The sequence below is a fragment of the Xenopus laevis genome, chromosome 5S (assembly GCF_017654675.1).
Source record: "Xenopus laevis strain J_2021 chromosome 5S, Xenopus_laevis_v10.1, whole genome shotgun sequence".
In the NCBI taxonomy this organism is placed as follows: Eukaryota; Metazoa; Chordata; class Amphibia; order Anura; family Pipidae; genus Xenopus; species Xenopus laevis.
The window spans coordinates 102,353,833-102,373,635 of record NC_054380.1 but is presented as its reverse complement, the minus strand read 5'-3'; the positions used below and the strand labels follow the sequence as shown (position 1 = coordinate 102,373,635).

Below are 19,803 nucleotides of genomic sequence, written 5' to 3'. Positions count from 1 at the left end.
TTATTGAAGTCCATAACTTCCTCAACTCCAAGTAGGCAAATCAGAGGAGACAATATTATTGGCAATTCAAGAACATCAGAGATGTAACACACAATGTCTCCGACTGCCAAGTTACAGAGTTATGTTACCTGTATGGTCATATAACTCCTCCGTGACATAATATCTTTATAAATTACAGTAGGGTGTACATTATCCACTATATACATTACACCCATCAGCCGCTCACATGCAGCAGGCCTTCTTCGCCGGCGATGCTCGCGTTCTGTATCTGTCTCAGGTCGCTATGGTTACGTCTCGCGATACTTGTTCTACTTGACTAAATGCCTTTCAGCGTGTGGCTTATCCCAGTGACGTGCTGGGAGCTGCAGTTTAGATATATGTTTTTATGTCAAAATGTGCACCTAAAAGACTAAGCCTGTTATTTTGTATATATTATTTTACAGGCACTAGCCAAAACCCAACATGGCCGATGTTTTGCTTTCCCGGCTGCTCACGCTGTCCTCAAGCACCAATCATCGTCCTCCTCACATCTGAAAGACAGCTCACCCCGCCCACTTGGGCAGCTCACACACACTGTCACTCCCCTTAATGTTGCCCCGCAACCAAGCCCCGCCTCCAAACCGAGTCGTAACTATTATATAAGTATGAATTTAATAATGTCTATGTTTTGAAGTCAGTATAATTTTGCTGCCTATAAGAACGAGTTTGTATAAACTGTTACTGTAATCCCTTGCCGACTTGCTGCTTTACGACTCCTGCTGGATGAAAGGGGCATGTTTTTTTCAAATCTTGAAGTGTCAGCTCCCACAATGCCCTGCGCCCTATAACGAATTTCGGTTCGAGTTTGGATTTTTCGGCGCCATTTTTGAGTGGAGTAAGCTGAGCAGCCAGGGAAGGAAGGGCTGTGCGCGCTCCCAAACTTGGAAACAGCCGTCTGGGAGACGGAAAAGCTTTCAGTCAGCGCTCGGCTACAGCTCGAAAAATTGGCAAAAAATTCAAGGAAGCCGCTGTTAAAAGGGCTCATTGATTGGAGCGATTTTTCAGGTGATTTTCCGCCGAGTTTCTTTTTTTTTTTTTTTTTTTAATTTTAGCGGGATGCTGAGATGTGACAGGGAGAGGAGTCGCCGCTGCCTCCACACACGGGACAGGCACTTCTTTCTCATGTTCCCCGCCACTGACATTGTCTCTTGATTGTCTGCAGCGTGACGCCAGCTTCTTTCTCTTTATTTACCCAATTTTCTTTACAAAAAGATCAGGATTACGATTTGCCTAACCCTATCGTGTGAGACTTGTGCAGCTGTCCCACCACAAAGCCTGAAGCCGACAAACAGCTGGAGGGCATCATCCCTCATCTCTTTATATGTAAATCTAATAATGTCACTGGTGATTATGACCTTTGAGGTTGAACAGCTGGAGGGCAGCACAATGGATACCCTTCATGGATAGTATTGGTGTCAGCTGGAGGGCCACTGCTGCTGCCATTGGGTGTCATCCTCATTTATTTATATGTAAATCTAATAATGTGATTATGACCTTTGAGACTGAGCAGCAGGAGGGCAGCACAATGAATACCCTTCATGGATAGTATTGGTGCCAGATGGAGGGCCGCCGCTGCTGCTGCCATTGGGTGTCACCCCTCATCTATTTATATGTAAATCTAATAATGTCACTGGTGATTATGACCTTTGAGGTTGAACAGCTGGAGGGTGGCACAATGGATACTCTTGCTGGATAGTGTTGATGGCAGCACAGCACAGTGTCGGACTGGGATACCAGGGGCCCACCCAAAAATCTTAGACCAGGGGCCCACCCAACAATCTTAGACCAGGGGCCCACCCAACAATCTTAGACCAGGGGCCCACCCAACAATCTTAGACCAGGGGCCCACCAAAAGACCTTAGATCAGGGGCCCACTCTCAGAACTATTATAATTCCTCTCCTTGTGCAACCTCTATTCTGCTAGTCTCTTTTTCTTTACAAGCTATAATCTATTATTCCATCTATTTAGTCTCTTTGTTTTCATAGAAATAGGTAATGGCTATGAAATAGGCCAAATGTTATGAAGCAGGAGGGCCCACTGACACCTGGGCCCACCGGGAGTTTTCCTGGTATCCCTGTGGGCCAGTCCGACACTGGCACAGCAGCTGGAGGGCCACAGATTTTCCTTGGGTTTTTAGCCCCGATATTCTACAATTGATTGTGAGTAACAATAACACGGGATCTTCTGCGCCTCCAGATGTTGCTGAATTGCCACCAGCACAGTCGAGAGTGTGTAGTGGGAGGTGTAGTTCAACATGGGTCACATGCCTGATTCTTTTAGCTGTTGTCATCTGACAGTCACTAGAGTTTTATTGTGGTGTATTATTCCCTCTTCTATCTATCCCTCTTCAGCTACAGCGAAATGAAAGATACATTGTATCGGCAGTATCACATTGTCTGTCAAAAGAAAAATCACAGGGCTAAAAAAAAAAAAAATAGTGTAGGATCCATAGCTACTAACTATCTAATGGCTAATAATAGCTAATGGCTATGTGACAGCAAGCAGTATGGCAGCTCCAGTACATATAAAATAGACAATATATTCTGCTGAGTATGTTCCCAACACACTATGAAACCATTAGTGATGCTCAATCCTTTCTCATCTCATCCTTCCCTGTCACTCGGGCTCATTAATGTTGTGTGTGTCTGTCCCATTACAGTATCCCCCCCAATACCCACGCCCACATCTTCTCTACCAGCTTCAGTTATCTAGACAATAGGCCATTATAGCTCCGTATAGTATTTGGGAAAGACTTGTGCTCCCTAAACTGTTGTTTTTACTCTTGTAAATTGCCTTTTAGTATTTGCATACCGAGTGACATGCCCACTTCTAATAGTACCCTTGGTTGTTTAGGCTATTCTATTTCACACAAAGTAAAGTGAACAGTACTAATAGTCAGTGGCATGTGTTTCACATCTTTTTTGAATACAGATTAAAAGGAATAGACCTGCTCCAGGCCATGCTATTTACGGTGTAAAATGGGCAGTAGTAATAGTACTTTGGGTTATGCAGATCACGTTTATGGCGTAAAATGACTTGTACTGCTAATACATTGGGCTCTACAGTCCATGTTATAATATATATATTTATATATATATATATATATATATATATATATATATATATATATATATATATATATATAATTTTTTATTATTAGGGATGCACCAAATCCACTATTTTGGATTTGGCTGAACCCCCAAATCCTTTGCGAAAGATTCGGCCGAATACCGAACCGAATCTGAATCCTAATTTGCATATGCAGATTAGGGATGGGAAGCGAAAACCATTTTTTACTTGTTTTGTGACAAGGGTACCAGGCAATAGTTTAGCCAGCCACTGCACAGACAGTAAGAAAGATGGTGCCCAGTGCTGGGACCTCAAAAAGCACAAAACAGTTATCAAATGCGGTCTCCTCTCCCACCTGTTCCTTTTAAAACTTTGTTCCCCTTCCCAAAATATTTCACCCAACAGTCTATAACAAGCATGTTTGGTTACCAATAACAATTAATATATTTAAGTATAGAAATCCACATATGACCATAATTGCAATAATAATATTATTATATTTATATATTAATAATGTTAGGCAGTTGAAACCATTATTAGCATTATTAGATCAGATTCTATTTAACAGAATAATACATTATTTCTGTCACCCAACCACTGAAATCATCCCCAAGTTATAACTAACTCTCTAATTGAGGTTGACCTCACAAATCAGTACAGGGGTTTATTTAAAATTAGGGATGCACCGAATCCACGATTTTGGATTCGGCCGAACCCCTGAATCCTTCACGAAAGAGTCAGACGAATCTGAATCCTAATTTACATATGCAGATTAGGGATGGGAAGGGGAAAACATTTTTTACTTGTTTTGTGAAAAAGACGCGATTTCCCTTCCCTCCCCTAATTTGCATATGCAAATTAGGATTCAGTTCAGCCGGCCAGATGGATTCGGCCGAAGACTGGATTCGGTGCATCCCTAATAAATAAATAAATAAATATAAAAAAAAATATATATATATATATATATATATATATATATATATATATATATATAGCTAGCAAATATATATAGCAAATAAATCCGCACTCATAGGTCTTTTGTGAAGAAAAAAATGGGTTTATTCAACGTTTCGGCTCTTAGACTCAAGCCGTCATCAGTTCGAAAGACACATATGTTCGCACATATCAGAGCTTAGAAAAAATGAATGTATTTTTATTTGGCACATACTGACGTTTCGGCTGCTCCTTCAGCCTTTCTCACTTCCACTGAAGGAGCTGCTGAAATGTCAGTATGTGCCAAATAAAAATAAAAAAATTGTTTCTAAGCCCTGAGCGGTTTTTCTAACTGTATGTTAATGGAACTTCTCTAAAACTGCACCCAGGCATCAGAATTACTGAATTTTCAAGAGTGCCAATATTCAATTTTTTTCTATCTATATACTTTGTGTGTGTGCGTGCGCGAACACAGTAAAGCGTATAGGACTGAAAATACATTGCTGTATGGGCGCTAACTCTGCTTTGTTGCCAATGAAACGGGGTGTGCAATGACCGCTTTCTGATGCGTTTCTCTGTTCCATACCCAGGGCACAATGCCACCCAAAAAACAAAGACGTCCACAGCCCTTGCCAGAGAGGCCACAGAAAGCCCCATGGATGAAAGTGTCAATGCACCCCAGGTTCGTGAAGCAGTGCAAGGCAATCTGCAGGCACCTACCCCAGGTAAGCATGTTGTGCTGCAGATAATCAGCCCTGTGTCATTGTTGCATGGCTGATGGGGCCGTGGTACAGCAGGTTGTCAGAGTTCCTGGCTGACTGTAGCATTAGCATTGTATTGATAAGAGCATCTGTGCAGTCACTGTCACATCGAACTGTTAATGTTCTTGCTCTGACGGGCGCAACCTTTGGGGGAACTGCCAGTGATGTGTGTCCATTGCATCAGGCTGGAAGGCACAGTGTTTCCCAATGAAGACCCTGGCAGACCATCAATTGCCTTTGGAAGGGGTGGGGGTCCGCGGCCAATCACAGTGGCACTTTTAACTCTTTATCTGTCGGGACGGTAGCAGCAGCTGTCTGGCTAAGTGAGCCGAGGAGGGATGTAGTTTGCTTATGGAACTCTTTGTCTTAGAAATAAACTTCCTCCGTAGCACTTGTACACACACAGGGCAGAAAGCCCAGCAGAGGGAAGTCTGATTGCTTGTGACATTGTGTGATAACTCATGATTCAGCGCATCTAATCTGTGTGCGAAGTAGAGCTGTTTACATTAGCAAAATATCTTGGAATAAATGTAGGTGGAGCAGTGAGTGTAAAGGAGGGGGGTATAAAACATCTTAAAGCTCTAGTAGAGGTGATCAGCTTGTAATTTTAGGCATCTGTAGCTCATTCATAGACTGGATGCCCAATATTCTTATAATGCTCCTTTTGTGTTTTAGAATCTAATAATGAGGTGGTTTATAATCGAAGTTTAGAAGAGATTTTGAGTAGCATCCCTCCTCCCCCCACCTCCTGCAATGACCAATGAAGCTGGAGCTCCTCGTCTCATGATAACACATATTGTAAACCAGAACTTCAAATCCTATGCAGGGGAACGCAGTTTGGGGCCTTTTCATAAGGTAGTGTTTGTCATCGTCTGCATGTTTTTTTATCGACATTGCTTCTAATGTTATTTTGATAAAGTCATGTTTAATATTTTCACTGCCTGTTCAGCAATTCTGTTGTCTGATTACTTGTTTTACTGCACCAAAGATTCTCCCTGGCAATGTGTGAATTTCTATTTGTGTAGAACCGATAGGATTTCATTTGTGAAAAGCTTTCTTTTAATTGCACTGTATGTAGATATTTAAAATGTTCATGCCCACTTTACTTGGAGAGGAATAATTTTTTAATGTTTATTCAGTGTTTTTCGTGCATAATTGGGCCCAGTAGCAGTAGAAAATTGAATGTGATTGATTCAATGCTCTTTGTTTTTGGATATCGAGCACAGAAGATAAGATCCAGAAAGCTCTCGGTGCTGATCCACAATTCAGATGAGCGCAAAGACGTTCAAAGTTGTACAGTGGAAGTTCATTTTTAAAAGATCATAGACAAGGTAAAGAGTTTAGGGTTTTTGGTTTTTTTTTTTTTTGGGCGGGGGGACAGTCCCCTTGCATCATTATTTTATTGATTATTTATTTAATACATTAAAATAAGTTGAAGCCCAGTCTCCTAAACAAATATTACACTGCTTTTTAAAGCTTCATACGTCTCTTGATTAAGCTCGGTTGTATTTCCTCTTTTATTAATGCTCCACTCATTCAAATGTTTTTAAGACCATTACTTTTTGTAGCCTACTTCACTCCCCCTCCCCTTTTTTTGCTTCCTGGTCGCATATGCAGATTTTCTGTTCACTGGCTTAGATATGTCTCATAAATATGAAGCACCATTTGCTTAATTTATTTAAAAGGGACATTTGTTTTATTACATTGTATATATTTTATTTATTTAGAATTTTTTTAGCAAAAGATGTAAAATTATTTCTCTAATCCTTTTTATTTTTTTGTTCTCCATAACAGGAAGGGGATTATTTTGAAGTAATTCTTTGTATCCAGAACAGCTTATACAGATAATTCTTCTGTCTACCACATTAGTGGGAAAAAGGCAACCTTTAAGGATGTTGGCCTACTACTCCGAAGTCATGGAATTCACTTGGATCACAACAGATTCTTAATCTTGCAGGTAAGATGTTTCCAATAAGCTACACCTGTTTAAGTAGCAAAGTAAAATGTTGCATTCTGCGTTTCTATTTGACGTCACTGCTTTTGAAGAGATTGTTACTGAATGTCCTAAAGAAGTGTAGCAGCACATCATGATTTGCATGCTGTATTAGATTCTAATCATTATTTGCTGCTTCATGATATTGGGGAAAATCTATCACTTTGTGCTTTTATTTTTTTGATACACATTGTCACCCCACCCCCATCAGTTAACCTATTTGCTCCACATTAGCAGCACGTAAATATTGGGTGGTATGATATGGAGCCCCAGTGTTATTGTGCTGCTTAAGTGTGGCAAAGATCCTGCACCAGTGTTCTAAAGTTTGTTTTGATTTCAATAGTTTGTCAAAATTATTTTTTCCGAATTCCCAAAAAAAATCTCTTAACCGATTTCCACTTTTTTCCTCCTACCGTAAATGTTGTCATGATAAGGATTTACATATTCAATTTAAGCTAGGTAAATTAAGGTAGTGGGACATGCTGTTTATTCAATTATAAATACCTACTTTCTTTATGCAAAAAAAACAAAAAAAAACTAACTACCATCTGCACAGATAAAGTGTCTGGTTTAGTAAGTCAGTTCATTGCTTAAACAATTTTCAGGGAACTTGTTTGTTTACTATTCAATTGCCAAATTTTATTAGATCCTTTTTAAATTGACTTCATTAAGGACAAGTAACGCCGTTAACTTTGCAGTATGTTATTTGTCTTTTTGACAAGGGCTTAAGCATATAAGTTAAGCAATAGTTGCAGTTGTGCCTTTGTCTGTAAACACAAACCTGCTTAAAATATAAACAAATTTCAACTTCACCATTTATAGTAATCAGTATTTGTATTTAGCACTACTGTAAAACTTATTTTAATCTCTCTTTGATTTTTGCTTACATTAAGGGGGTTATTTACTAAACTCCGAATGCAAAAATGTGATTTAATTTTTTATATATATATATATATATATATATATATATATATATACATACATACATACATACATACATACATACATACATACATACATACATACATACATACATATACATATATATACATATCTGAAATCGGACTTTTAAAAAATCACATTTTTCCAAATTTATTAAACCCTGAGGATGGAAAACTCCGAATCTGAAAATCAGGCATCTCAGACCTGTCTAGGTTACATATAAGTCAATGGGAGAAGTCCCAATGATTTTTTTGATGTGCACTGGGTTTCGTGCAATACCCCGGGTGAAAATTCTTAAAAAATCGTGAAAATATGATTTTTTTTTTTCCTGCAAAGCGAATTTTCGGGAAAATGTAATAATAAATAAGCATAAAAAACCTGAGCAAATTTGATCGGAGTTTGTAGCAGAAAATATTGAGATAAATTCGGACTTATAACCCCCCCTAAGTTCCTAGTGTGTTTTTTTGTTTTTTTTTTCTTTCTCTCCTCTTTGATGATCTGGCCATTTACAGTGTGGATGCACTTTTAAATGGTTTGAGGGACCTTCTAATTGGATTAATTTCTACTTTGCCTGAGGCTTAGCAGTTTTGGAAATGAATGCAAACATTTCCTGAAATGATATTTTAGGTTAGCATTTTGCTTTCTGACTGTCGGGTTTTTAAATACTTATGATGTATAATGCTGTGCAACCAATACAACGGTTTTCATGGGGCTGAAGTAGATTAACTTTTTTTAAATTGCATCTTAAATAGTTAAATATTCAGAAAAGCATATACATTTTCACATTTAAACTGAGCTATTGATAAATCTACATTTACATATACAAATCTTACATTTGTAGCAATAAATCCATTTTGTGGCACAAAATGGAGATGCATTCTGAAGTTACTCAAGGTGTGTCTGTTGCAGCTATCACACTATGTTTATAGAAATTACATAATTAAAAATTGTCAGCCCTATTAAAATTATCAGTTGACCTTTTCCTGCTATAAAGTAAAAGTTTTGAGAATACTGAGATGTGCTTCTATTCCTAATGTGACACACAAGAAATATGACTGCCCCTCTTGCCTTTCTAATGCAGAAACCACTTTCTTTGCCTTCCTTTGTTCCCAGACAGAAGGTTGTTCTCTATATTAGTAGGGGACACATCTTTCATCTCAAATTTGAAGGGTGAGCGTTAAGGAATGTTTTATTCTGGATTGTGTTTTGTCTTTTCTTTGATATTGCATTTTCGTGCATGGAAGTATTTTATTAGACTGCATTTGCACTAGCAGCAGATAGACCTGAAATAATTGTATATGTTTAGAGTATTGGGGAACTGCCCATTCAGCACCTCGCATCTATTTTTCATAATGCTACTTTTAAGAGAGTTATAATAATTGTTATTGATTTGAAATCCTTAACTGAGATTGTATATGCTGTATTTAAAAACTGTGCATATCTAGTAATACGTTTTAATAGGCAACTTGTCTGTTACTGGTTTATATTAATTTATATGGGAAAAGTAGTTCTGGAGTTAACTACTGCTAGAACTCAAAACAAGTTATATAACATTGTATAAAACAAAAACTAATATTTGCTACAATGCAGATTCTGTGTATTTTGGCAACCATTGTGATATGGTTATGGGTTTGTGTGTTTTTTCTTTATTTCTGGGAAGCGGATTTATTTTCCTCTCCTGCCCCCACCCCGAAAATATGTTTTGTTCATAGCTGACTTAAATTTGTACTTTGATTAATTTAAGTTCTTCCCTTGATATCTACCTTCAATGGCCCTCTTAAAGGGGTTCTTTGCCTTTAAATTAACCTTTAGTATGATGTAGACTGATTTTCTGAGACAGTGTTCAATTAGTTTTATTTTTTTATGGTTAGTGGTTTATTTAACTTTTTATTCAGCAGCTCTTCAGTTGGCAATTCCAGCAATCTGGTTGCTAGGGCTTAAATTACCCTAGCAACCATGCATTGATTTGAATGAGAGAATATGAATTTGAAAAAACTTGAATAGAAGAGTAATAAAAAGTAATAAAACGTTTCAATAACCATACATTTGTAGCTGTATAGAGCATATGTTTTTAGATAGGGTCCGTGAACCCCATTTGAAAGCTGGAGAGAGTCAGATGAAGCCAAAAACTAAACTAACAAACTAGAAAAAATATCATGTAATCCACTCAATGCAAATGTTAAGTCAACCCTGTCCTCTTTTATCAACTCTTATCAATCAAGGAAGCACTGTAACCCAGATATGAGGTCCTTAGGAGTTTTATGGATCCTGCATTGCCCAGAGACACCACAGAATTTGTGTTTGATACTCTTATGTGACTGCAAAAGTGAAATTAATTAATTTCCCTGAAAAGGTGGCAGCACAGAAAGTTTTAAAACACTGAGTGGGTATATTTTAGTCCCACTGTCCTGTATGCCACCTGTACTGACTGCTATACACAAATGTGTTCCTTGAGTGCTGCTCACTAAAATAAATAAGACAATGTTTTAGTATTAACCATTTCTAGTGAATGTGTGTTGAACAAAGCTTTACTGTTGATTAGACTGTAGTGAGTGTGATAAGAAATGCATGTAATTCACTTAACTAATGTACATTTATGAAATAATTGGCTTGCCACACATACATTAGATTAAAATATGTAATTAAACCGTGTGCTAGTAAAGTCTCTTGATAAGGGATCTGTTGAAAAATGTGTGAAAATATCAATATTTGCATTTAAAAAAAAAAAAAAAAGGGTAGCAACTATTTATCAGAACCGAGTACTTGGAGACTTTCAGCACAGAGGCGCTGTTCAGCATTCTGTGAAGTCAAAAAGATATCTATGTTGCTTCAAAGCCAGACAGTCTATATTCGTTTGCGAATACACCTCTAGCAAAGTTGGAGATACTGACACCAGAAAATTACCTTTTTTAATATCTATCATAACATTATCTTTGAATGCTATTTATAATTTTGCCGTAAGAGTATATGCGTGATGCTTTTACATTACCTTTCTTACCGCCTTTTTTTCCCTATGAGGGGCTGCCATATTTGTGCAGCAGGAGCTCTAACTGACAGGCTGAGAAGGGACAGTCAGGTTGACAAAACAGTCCGGTTCAGGAACTTCAAGTAACAATTGCTTACAAAAGCAAAAAATGATCAACATGACCTTTAGGTAACTTTTCATGTAGATTAATATTTTGAAATACAATTTTTAGTGTCAGTATCACTTTAAGGTGGCCATACGCTATAAGATGCGGGACAGAAAAATCCAGCCCTGACATTTTTTTTTTTTTGCCAGATATCGATCCGGGCCGCGTGTTGGAGGGCCCCATACACTGGCAGATAAGCTTTACTAAATAAGCCAAGTCAGCATCTTAAATGTTGGCTATGTATGGCCAACAGTGTCTTACAACTTAAAATAATGTAAAAACAAGGGTTACAGACTAAAAGAGGGACAAAAAGTTGCTGTTTTTTGTGGCCACACCCCCTAATTACCATGTTCATTTTACAAAATTCTAACGGTTATGAAAATTTGAACATATTTTGTTTTTTTTTTTCCAGTTATTACAGTTGCTAATGAAGGTGAATTGCTCTTTAAGCTGCGAGTCTTACTTCTCCCAAGGGACTAAAAGTATCTTGTCTGAACCTTGTGGCTGTTCTGGGCTCTCTGTCAAAAGCCAATTAAGTTAGAAACATTGTTTCTTTTTCTGCCTGTTCAGTGCAGAGAATAACGGGACTTTCCAGTACAAATGAGGGACTGTGGGTTGAGCTGTCAAAAGAGAGACTGTGCCTCTAAAAACGGGACAGTTGGGAGGTATGGTACAGTCTAAAAAAATTTGCTGTCAAATAATTGATCCTGTAAGTGCCTGTAAGCCTGTAGGAGAGTAAGATAAGGAGGTTACTCTCAATAGTTAGAAAGTAACTTTTAGGGGCCCATTTACTTAGTTTGAGTGAAGGAATAGAGGAAAAATAGTTTGAGTTTCGAATGGTCGAATATGGCGACTTCGAATCGAACGATTCAAACTAAAAATCGTTCGATAGTCGAAGTACTGTCTCTTTAAAAAATTTCTTCGACCCCCTAGTTCGCCACCTAAAACCTACCGATGCCAATGTTAGCCTATGGGGAAGGTAGTAGGAATAGCGGTAAATCCTTCGATATTCGAAGTCGAAGGATATTACTTCGACAGTCGAATATCGAGGGTTAATTAACCCTCGATATTCGACCCTAGGTAAATGTGCCCCGTAAAGTCATTTCTACTATGATGTAGAAATGTTCAAAAGAGTCGGGTAACTGAAAACTGTTTTTGTCTAGTGCAAGAAATAATAAAATAATTTGTTCTTTTAACTTATTTTGAATATGTTCAGCACATGCCCTTTTATTAAAGTTGTGTTAGATAAGGGGCTGTACCCCTTCACAATTTTGTTTTAGGGGTGTATGCTATCTCCCAGTGAGAGCTCTGCACAGGTCCAATATCACATATTGCATATAAATCAAGGACATGCACAGCATCCTGCTTAAAACATTTATTTGTGCAATTCAAACAAACCACAATTCACAAAAGCCTTCCATGGCATTTTAACATTACACACCACAATGCAGTTTCTCCCCCCGGTCTGCCTACCTTATGTACCTCACGCTTTTCGCGACATTGGGCACTTCATCAGAGGAGGTGTGGCTAGTGCTGTCATATCCCTTAAATACCCATAAGATATGTGTTATACATCTTGAGGGGTTGGTAATTTAACCATTTATGTGCAAGCTCCCATCAAATGGTAACCAAAGCTTTTTTTGTATATAATACAATATACAACCCTTCAATTAAAAAAACTACATAGATGGTTATTTTTGTCTTGTATAAAAATATTTGAACAATTATATATCTTGGAAATAAAGGGCATGACCAAATGCAGTGTTGTGAAAACTCAAACAAACTTTTCCCATCTAAAGGATAGAAATGCATGGGAATGTGCCATGAAAAAGTTATTAGTATTTTTACAGTTAAAGTGCACTAGTGCAGCACAATTCATAATATATACTCAATATATTAAATATATATTAAAAAGTTTTAGTGAGTTCAAAGATATATCAATATTTAAAATCTTTTAAGATCAATAATTTATCTCCATAGTGATATAAGAAACAGTTTCAATTCAAAGTGGCTGTTCATTCCCTCAGGTATAATTGTTCCCAATTTAAAAATCCATTTTGATTCTAATCTTAACTTTGTGGTTAAATTACCCCCACTTTTTTCATTTATACTGTCGATACCAAACATCTTAAAGTCCTGAGGTAATTCCCCACGTGAGGTCTCAAAATGTCTATATACTGGGTTATCTTTGTCTTTGCTGGGGACCCCTCTCAAATGCTCTCTCATCCTAACCCGCCTCTGTATAATCGTGCGAACAACATATAGGGAACCACACTGACATTTTTTTTAGCACAAACAACATGTTTCGTAAGGCAGGTTATAGTTTTCTTTATCATAAATTCCTGACTATTATCTTTATTGCTGAATTTATACACCTTTTTGCAATTATTGCTTTTACATACTACACAACTTTTACAGGGGAAAAAACCTTTTAACTCCAACCAGGTATTTTTCTTTTTTTAGATCCTTTTTTTAGTCTATTAGGGGCTACTTGACTAGCTATAGATTTAGCCTTCCTAATAACCATTGGAGTTAAATTTAGCGCCCGTATATCAGGATCTGTATTTAAAATGTTCCAATTTTTTTATCATGCTGTTCCTCACTGCTTTAAAGCCCCTTGCAGTCAGTTGTTGTAAATACAAACTTTAGAAATGTGTTTTTTTTTCTAACTGATGGTAGTACTCCTACAACCACCCTGTGTTTAATAAGAAACTTACCAAGACATAAAAAAGTTGTACTGTGTAATAAAAGTCCTTTTCAAATTAAACATGAGACCCAAATATTTTCTTATTAAAACATCCATAACCATTATAAAGGTATTTAAAAATCGGTCAATCATATATTGCTGGTCGCACCTCTATGCCTCATGTTCTGCAGATATTTGTGCGACCAGCAATATATGATTGACCGATTTTTAAATACCTTTAAATTATGTCTTGGTAAGTTGCTGCAAACCTAGCCAACTAATAAATGTTTTAAAACTGGACTTTTTAGGGCAGAGGACACATTCAAAAGAAAATTTAGAATGAAAATATAACTGTACCAATTTTACTATATTCTTTACATATTTTAAAAATGTTCGGTGGTTTAAATGTTGTAAGTTGAAGTAGAAAAGTATTTATTCCTTTCTGTTCTTTGGGTCTAACGACATTACATTTAACAATGTGAAAAGAGCCCAATCTCCTCAAGGTCTTTAGATTTTCTCGGCTTGCTTGAATACTTTTTTGAGGTGTGAGAGCCAGGAGTTCAAGAATGTAATCGGGCAAATACTGCTGGGAAAAGTTAATTTTTGGGTGGAGAAACCTTAAAAATTAATAATACACCAGGAGACCAGAAAATACTGCAATCTCTGCACACAGATATGGGGCTAATCACCTTTGCTAACTTTTAGTATGTTTTTTTTGCTAGTAATTTTACAGTTGATTTTATTTGCCTGCCTCTTACCAGCTTTTAAATGGAGATCACTGATGCCAGCAGCTAAAAACTATTTCTCTCTGATGAAGCTGCAATTTTACTTTTATTGTTACCTTTTATTTCTTACAGGCAACTCCTAGTCATATTCCATTAATTTAAACCACTGCCTGGCTGTTGGGGTAAATCAGACCCTAGCAACCAGATAGCTGCTAAAATACCAAACTGGAGAGTTGCTAAACAACAATATAAAATGAAGGCAATTTGTCTTAGAATATCAATGTCCACATCATACTAAAAGTTAATTTAAAGTGAATTACCTCTTTAAGGTTTACTTTTGCTCCTAATAATAAACCAGTACAGTACCTTGTAACTAAACTGCATAAATAAATATTAGTGGAAATATAAGTAATTTTTTTTGGGGGGGGGGGTTCCCAGATAATCTTGATAGATTTCAAACTTGTACTTACCGGTATGTGTTTCTTAATCGGGTCACTTTTCTTCCCTATATATTTTTATTTAACACAAGTTTAATTTATTGTGCTTATACTGTCCCTTTTTTTTTTTGTTTTTTTTTTTAGAGGTTCTATGTTTTGAAAGAAAATGTCACAGATAATTTTTATTCAAATAAGTAGCCAACATCTGACCGTAAGGGCCTCTGTTTCTGTGTTATAGTAACTTGAAGCACTCTAGGATGGACAGCAGTGTTAATGGCAGAATTTCATTTTTGGTTAATGCAATGGCATATTATTGTTGCCCATTCCCGTCTGTATCTGGGATTGTTGCCCACTCCAGTCTGTATCTGATTGGTGTTTGGTAAGATATTGATTGGTCTGGTTGAGAAATTCAGTCAACTGAGGACAGCATTAGGCTTTGGGTGCAGATCTTGACATTCGCAGGGCAGAATGAAATTGGTACATTAAGATATGATGATAAATCCATTTAGTTGTTCACTGGTGGTTTTCTACAGGGTGAAGTTAAACAGATTGCAATGATGAAACCAAAAGGACAAAGTGAACATGATGAAGACATGCTGGAATATTTAGCAGATATCAATGGGTCACAGAGGCTGAAGGAGCCTTTTCAAATACTATGCCGAAGGGTAGAGTTACTAAATGAACAAAGAGGTGAAAAGGTAAGTCTCTGCTGCTTAATTTTATTTATCTTTATGTGAGAAGCATTGGAAATATTTGCAAATATAAAATCCCATGTCAAATTTATGATTAAAATGGGTGACTTGCCAGCATGTAAACATGTTATGTCTAAATCCAATATGCAGTTAAATTCCTCCAAACATTCACAGCTTGAGCTAATGCAAAGAACAAGAGCATCATTTAAATGAATACATTGTATAGGAAGAGTAAAAGGGTAAGTTGGCATTTTGGCATGGCAAGTTAGATTTCACTGAGATTATCACCTCAGCCATTACATAAATAGGGAAATGCTCTCCATGTGGTATTGTGTTAAAAGAACAATTCAGTTTAAAAATAAAAACTAGGTAAATAGGTTGTGAAAAATAAAAAATGTTTCTTATATGGTTAATTAGCTAAAAATGTAATCTATAAAGGCTTGAGTGACCCGATGTCAGAACAGAATAAGGCTTACTGCTTTTCTTAGTCTTAGTCAGGGATTTAAAGGGGGCCCACACGGGACATCACTGTTCAGTGAGTTTGCAATTGATTCTTAGCATGCAGCTCAGATTCAAAAGCAACACTTATACTTGTGTCATTAATTGGTTACTGACTGGTAACAAATCAGTGGAACCAAGAGAGCAGCAAAGCAAAGTTCTGGCTATTATGTTAGACATCCAGTCTCTCCTTTATAGATTACATTTTTTGACTAATTGTATTGAAAACATGTTTTATTTTGCACAGCCTATCTATTGAGCCAGTTTTTAGTTACATACTGAACATTAATGGATGTTTTTTACTGCTTTTTCTTTCTTTTTTTAATGTATCGTTCGATTGTATTTTATTTATAGGGTTAATGTACTAAAACACAATCTAAAATTAACTTAACAATTGAATGCAGAGTGTATAGTTCATCTGCAGGGTTTTCCCCCATAGAAAGACCCTGTCAATTCTGACATTTCTTATATATGCACCTAAACGTCAGTTGTCCCATTTAAGAACCACAGATATTGTCCCTGTACTCTGTGTTACCTCTTTTAATTTTACTTATACAGTTGAGGTAGCACAACTCAATGCCATGCAAGAATCCAAGTCAACAATCTTTTGGCGTGCCCCCTCCCAGTGATTGTATTCCCTTAGCTGATACCCAGGGCCAGTGCTCCTATAAGTAGAAAACTGCACCATCCTGCAATTCTTCCAGCGAACACTGCAGAGTGATTCTAGGTAAACTCTCTGCCAGCAAAGAAACACCTGAAAATTCTCTTTTTACCTTCCATAAACTGTGATTGGAACCACCTGTCACTGCTTTTACAGGTAGATTGTGTGCAGAGGCAGCAGTGCAATCCACGTATCCCTGCGCACTAACTGTGCTTTTGTTTTGTCTGTCTCTCTCTCTCTTTCTCTCTCTCTCTCTCTCTCTCGTGTGTGTGTGGTGCGCGCTATTCTCTGGCTGCATTTGTGACATTACCCACGTTTCGGATAATCTATGCATTTAAAAGTTTCAGGAACATAATATATTCACTTATTCCAATGTGTTTTTCTTTTAATAGCTAAATAGAGTTAAAATGGTGGGAAAAGAAAAGGATGCATTAGAAGGAGAGAAAAATAAAGCAATAGAATTCCTTACTGTAGAGAATGAAACTTTCAAAAAACATAAAAAATCAGCTGTCAGTACTACATGTAGGCACAAATGTATACTTGTATACTTTGTTTATTAGAAAAAAAATATAAGGATACATTTCAAAGTTTGCCTTTTCTGTTATCAGACCTGACCTGCAGAAACGATCACGTGCTATGGAAGCCCAAAAGGAGAAGATACAAAGGAAATCGGTGAAAAAAGTAATACACTTTTGGAAACAATGAAAGAAAAGAACAAAGCACTTAAAGACGTGGAAAAGTAATTTTCTAAAATTTTTCTAATTTTTCCTTCTTTGAAGATTGCCATATGTGGCTCTCTATTGGCGATGTGTGGGTCAGGAGAAACTCAACCCATGCCTTAAACGGATTCTGTCATGATTTTTATGGTGTCTTTTTTTTTTTTCTAAATTACACTGTTTACACTGCAAATAATTCACTCTACAATATAAAATTTAATTCCTGAGCCAGCACGTGTATTTATTATAGTTGTAAAAACATTTATTTTAGTTGTAATATTGGTGTGTAGGCGCTATTGCAGGTAATTTGCTTTCAGAAAGCCAGCACTTTAGGATGGAACTGCTTTCTGGCAGGCTATTGTTTCTCCAACTCAATGTAACTGAATGTGTTGCAGCGGGACCTGGATTTTACTATTGAGTGCTGTTCTCAGATCTATCAGGCAGCTGTTATCTTGCGTTAGGGGGCTGCTATCTGGTTACATTCCAATTGTTCTGTTGTTAGGCTGCTGGGGGGGTAAGGGAGGGGGCGATATTACTCCAACTTGGAATGCAGCAGTAAAGAGTAACTGAAGCTTATCTGGGCACAAGTCACATGACTGGGGCCAGCTGGGAAACTGACAATATGTCTTGCCCCATGTCAGATTTCAAAATTAAGATTAAAAGAAAAAAGTCTGCTCTTTTGAGATAGATTTCAGTACAGACTTTTGCTGGAGCAGCATTCACGGATACATTTTGAATAAAATGTTTTCCCATGACCGTATCCCTTTAACCCGCTTCAAGCCTAATCTTCAAAATGTTGCAATTGTCACTATACTGAGTGACATAGCAATACACCACCAGAATGTAAAGCTACTTGTATACAGAAGGTTTGCTCCCAGTTCCAAAACTGTGAAAGGAACTCTCTGCACTCATGGCTTACTTTTTATATGCCCTTAAGTACTACTTTAATAATTTTACATGAATGATTGTCCTGGCTGTTGCAAGTGTGGGGTGATATTATTCCAAATATACACGGAGACTGCTACAGTAGATTAGTGATGCATGGGTCAGGTATTTCTTGACCCTAAGCCGGGGAGTTCCCCTCTTTATATGCCCGCCCTGCTGTGATGTCCGCTAAAGGGGCGTGGCCTGCATGAGTATATAAAAAGCCACGTGCAGAGGCAGAAGTGGGACAGAATAAGGTCGCAGGCAGGGAGGATGGAGGCCCGAGAACATCGCGCTAAAGTCTTGCCGTCCCACGGGTCCCTCAGGCTTTTGGCCCGGCCCACCCATAGCTGCAGTAGCTGTTTCCAAAGTAACAGGACCATGTGAGCTTTTAAGCGCGTGTGAAATCTGCACTGCTCTATTTAATCTATCAGGTCTAACTCTGCTTCAATATTTCAATTTTTTCTAAATAGGAGGAACTCTATCTCCAAAGAGTGGCTGAACTTGATGACAATTTTAGACGTGTGTATGAAGATTTTGGTAAACAAAGGCTAAATGAATTCATGGCTGGCTTTAATATCATTACTAATAAGTTAAAGGAAAACTACCAAATGCTGACACTGGGAGGAGATGCTGAGCTGGAATAAGTAGACAGTCTGTCTACTGAAGACATAATGTTTATGTTGGAAATAAGTTTAACCATCTATGAATTCTTGTTGCCAACAAGCAAATGTTTTTATCCCTATTCTGTATTGTTAAAGGGCTTGTTCACCTTTAAATTAACGTTAAGGGTTTTTGAGTTATTTAGCTTTTTATTCAGCAGCACTACAGTTTGCAGTTTCAACAATCTGGTTGCTAGGGTGCAAATTACCCTAGCAACCATGCATTGATAAATAAGATATGAATAGGCGAGGGTCTGAATAGAAACATGAGTAATAAAAAGTAGCAATAATATATTTTGTAGCCTTAAAGAGCATTTGTTTCTTAGATGGGGTCAGTGACCCCCATTTGAAAGCTGGAATGATTTAAAAGAAGGCAACTAATTTAAAAAAATATATAATGAAGACCAGTTGGAAAGTTCCTTAGAATTGGCCATTCTATAATATACCAAAAGTTAACCACCCTTTTAATAAAAAAAAAATAGTGGGGTGAGGTTGGTCTTTTTTGGCTGTAGGATTCTGTTCTAATTACCTTAACCCTGTAAGTGCCAGTAAGCCTGTGGAGGAGATGGATAATATCTTGGAAACAACTAAAAGTGCTTAGAGGACCACTCTTGGCAATTAGCCTTTTTTGGGATTACACCCCTTTAAATACATTCCTGATTCTGATCAGATATGATACAAGTTGTGCTGTGTTGTTAAAATCCACATCCGCATATGATCAATCTCATTACGTTAAATTCCCATCTATGTTATAATGGCGAAAGCACTAATTGTTTGATATCTAGAGTTGCAATAGAAGTTCGTTTTATTGATACAAAACGTGTAGGCCTGTTCCCTGCACTACTGTATCTGTCATCTTGCAACTACATAACCGAGAATTCATTTGCAGCTTTTAACAGTATTCAGAAGGCCAAAAGAGAGCCATGTTTGAAG

The 19,803-nt window shown here is 37.3% G+C and overlaps 1 pseudogene; it reads left to right on the top strand.

The window, feature by feature from the left end:
• The first annotated feature begins 226 nt into the window (after positions 1-226).
• LOC108717457 lies at positions 227-19,029 on the top strand (annotated as a pseudogene).
• The last annotated feature ends 774 nt before the right edge of the window (positions 19,030-19,803 follow it).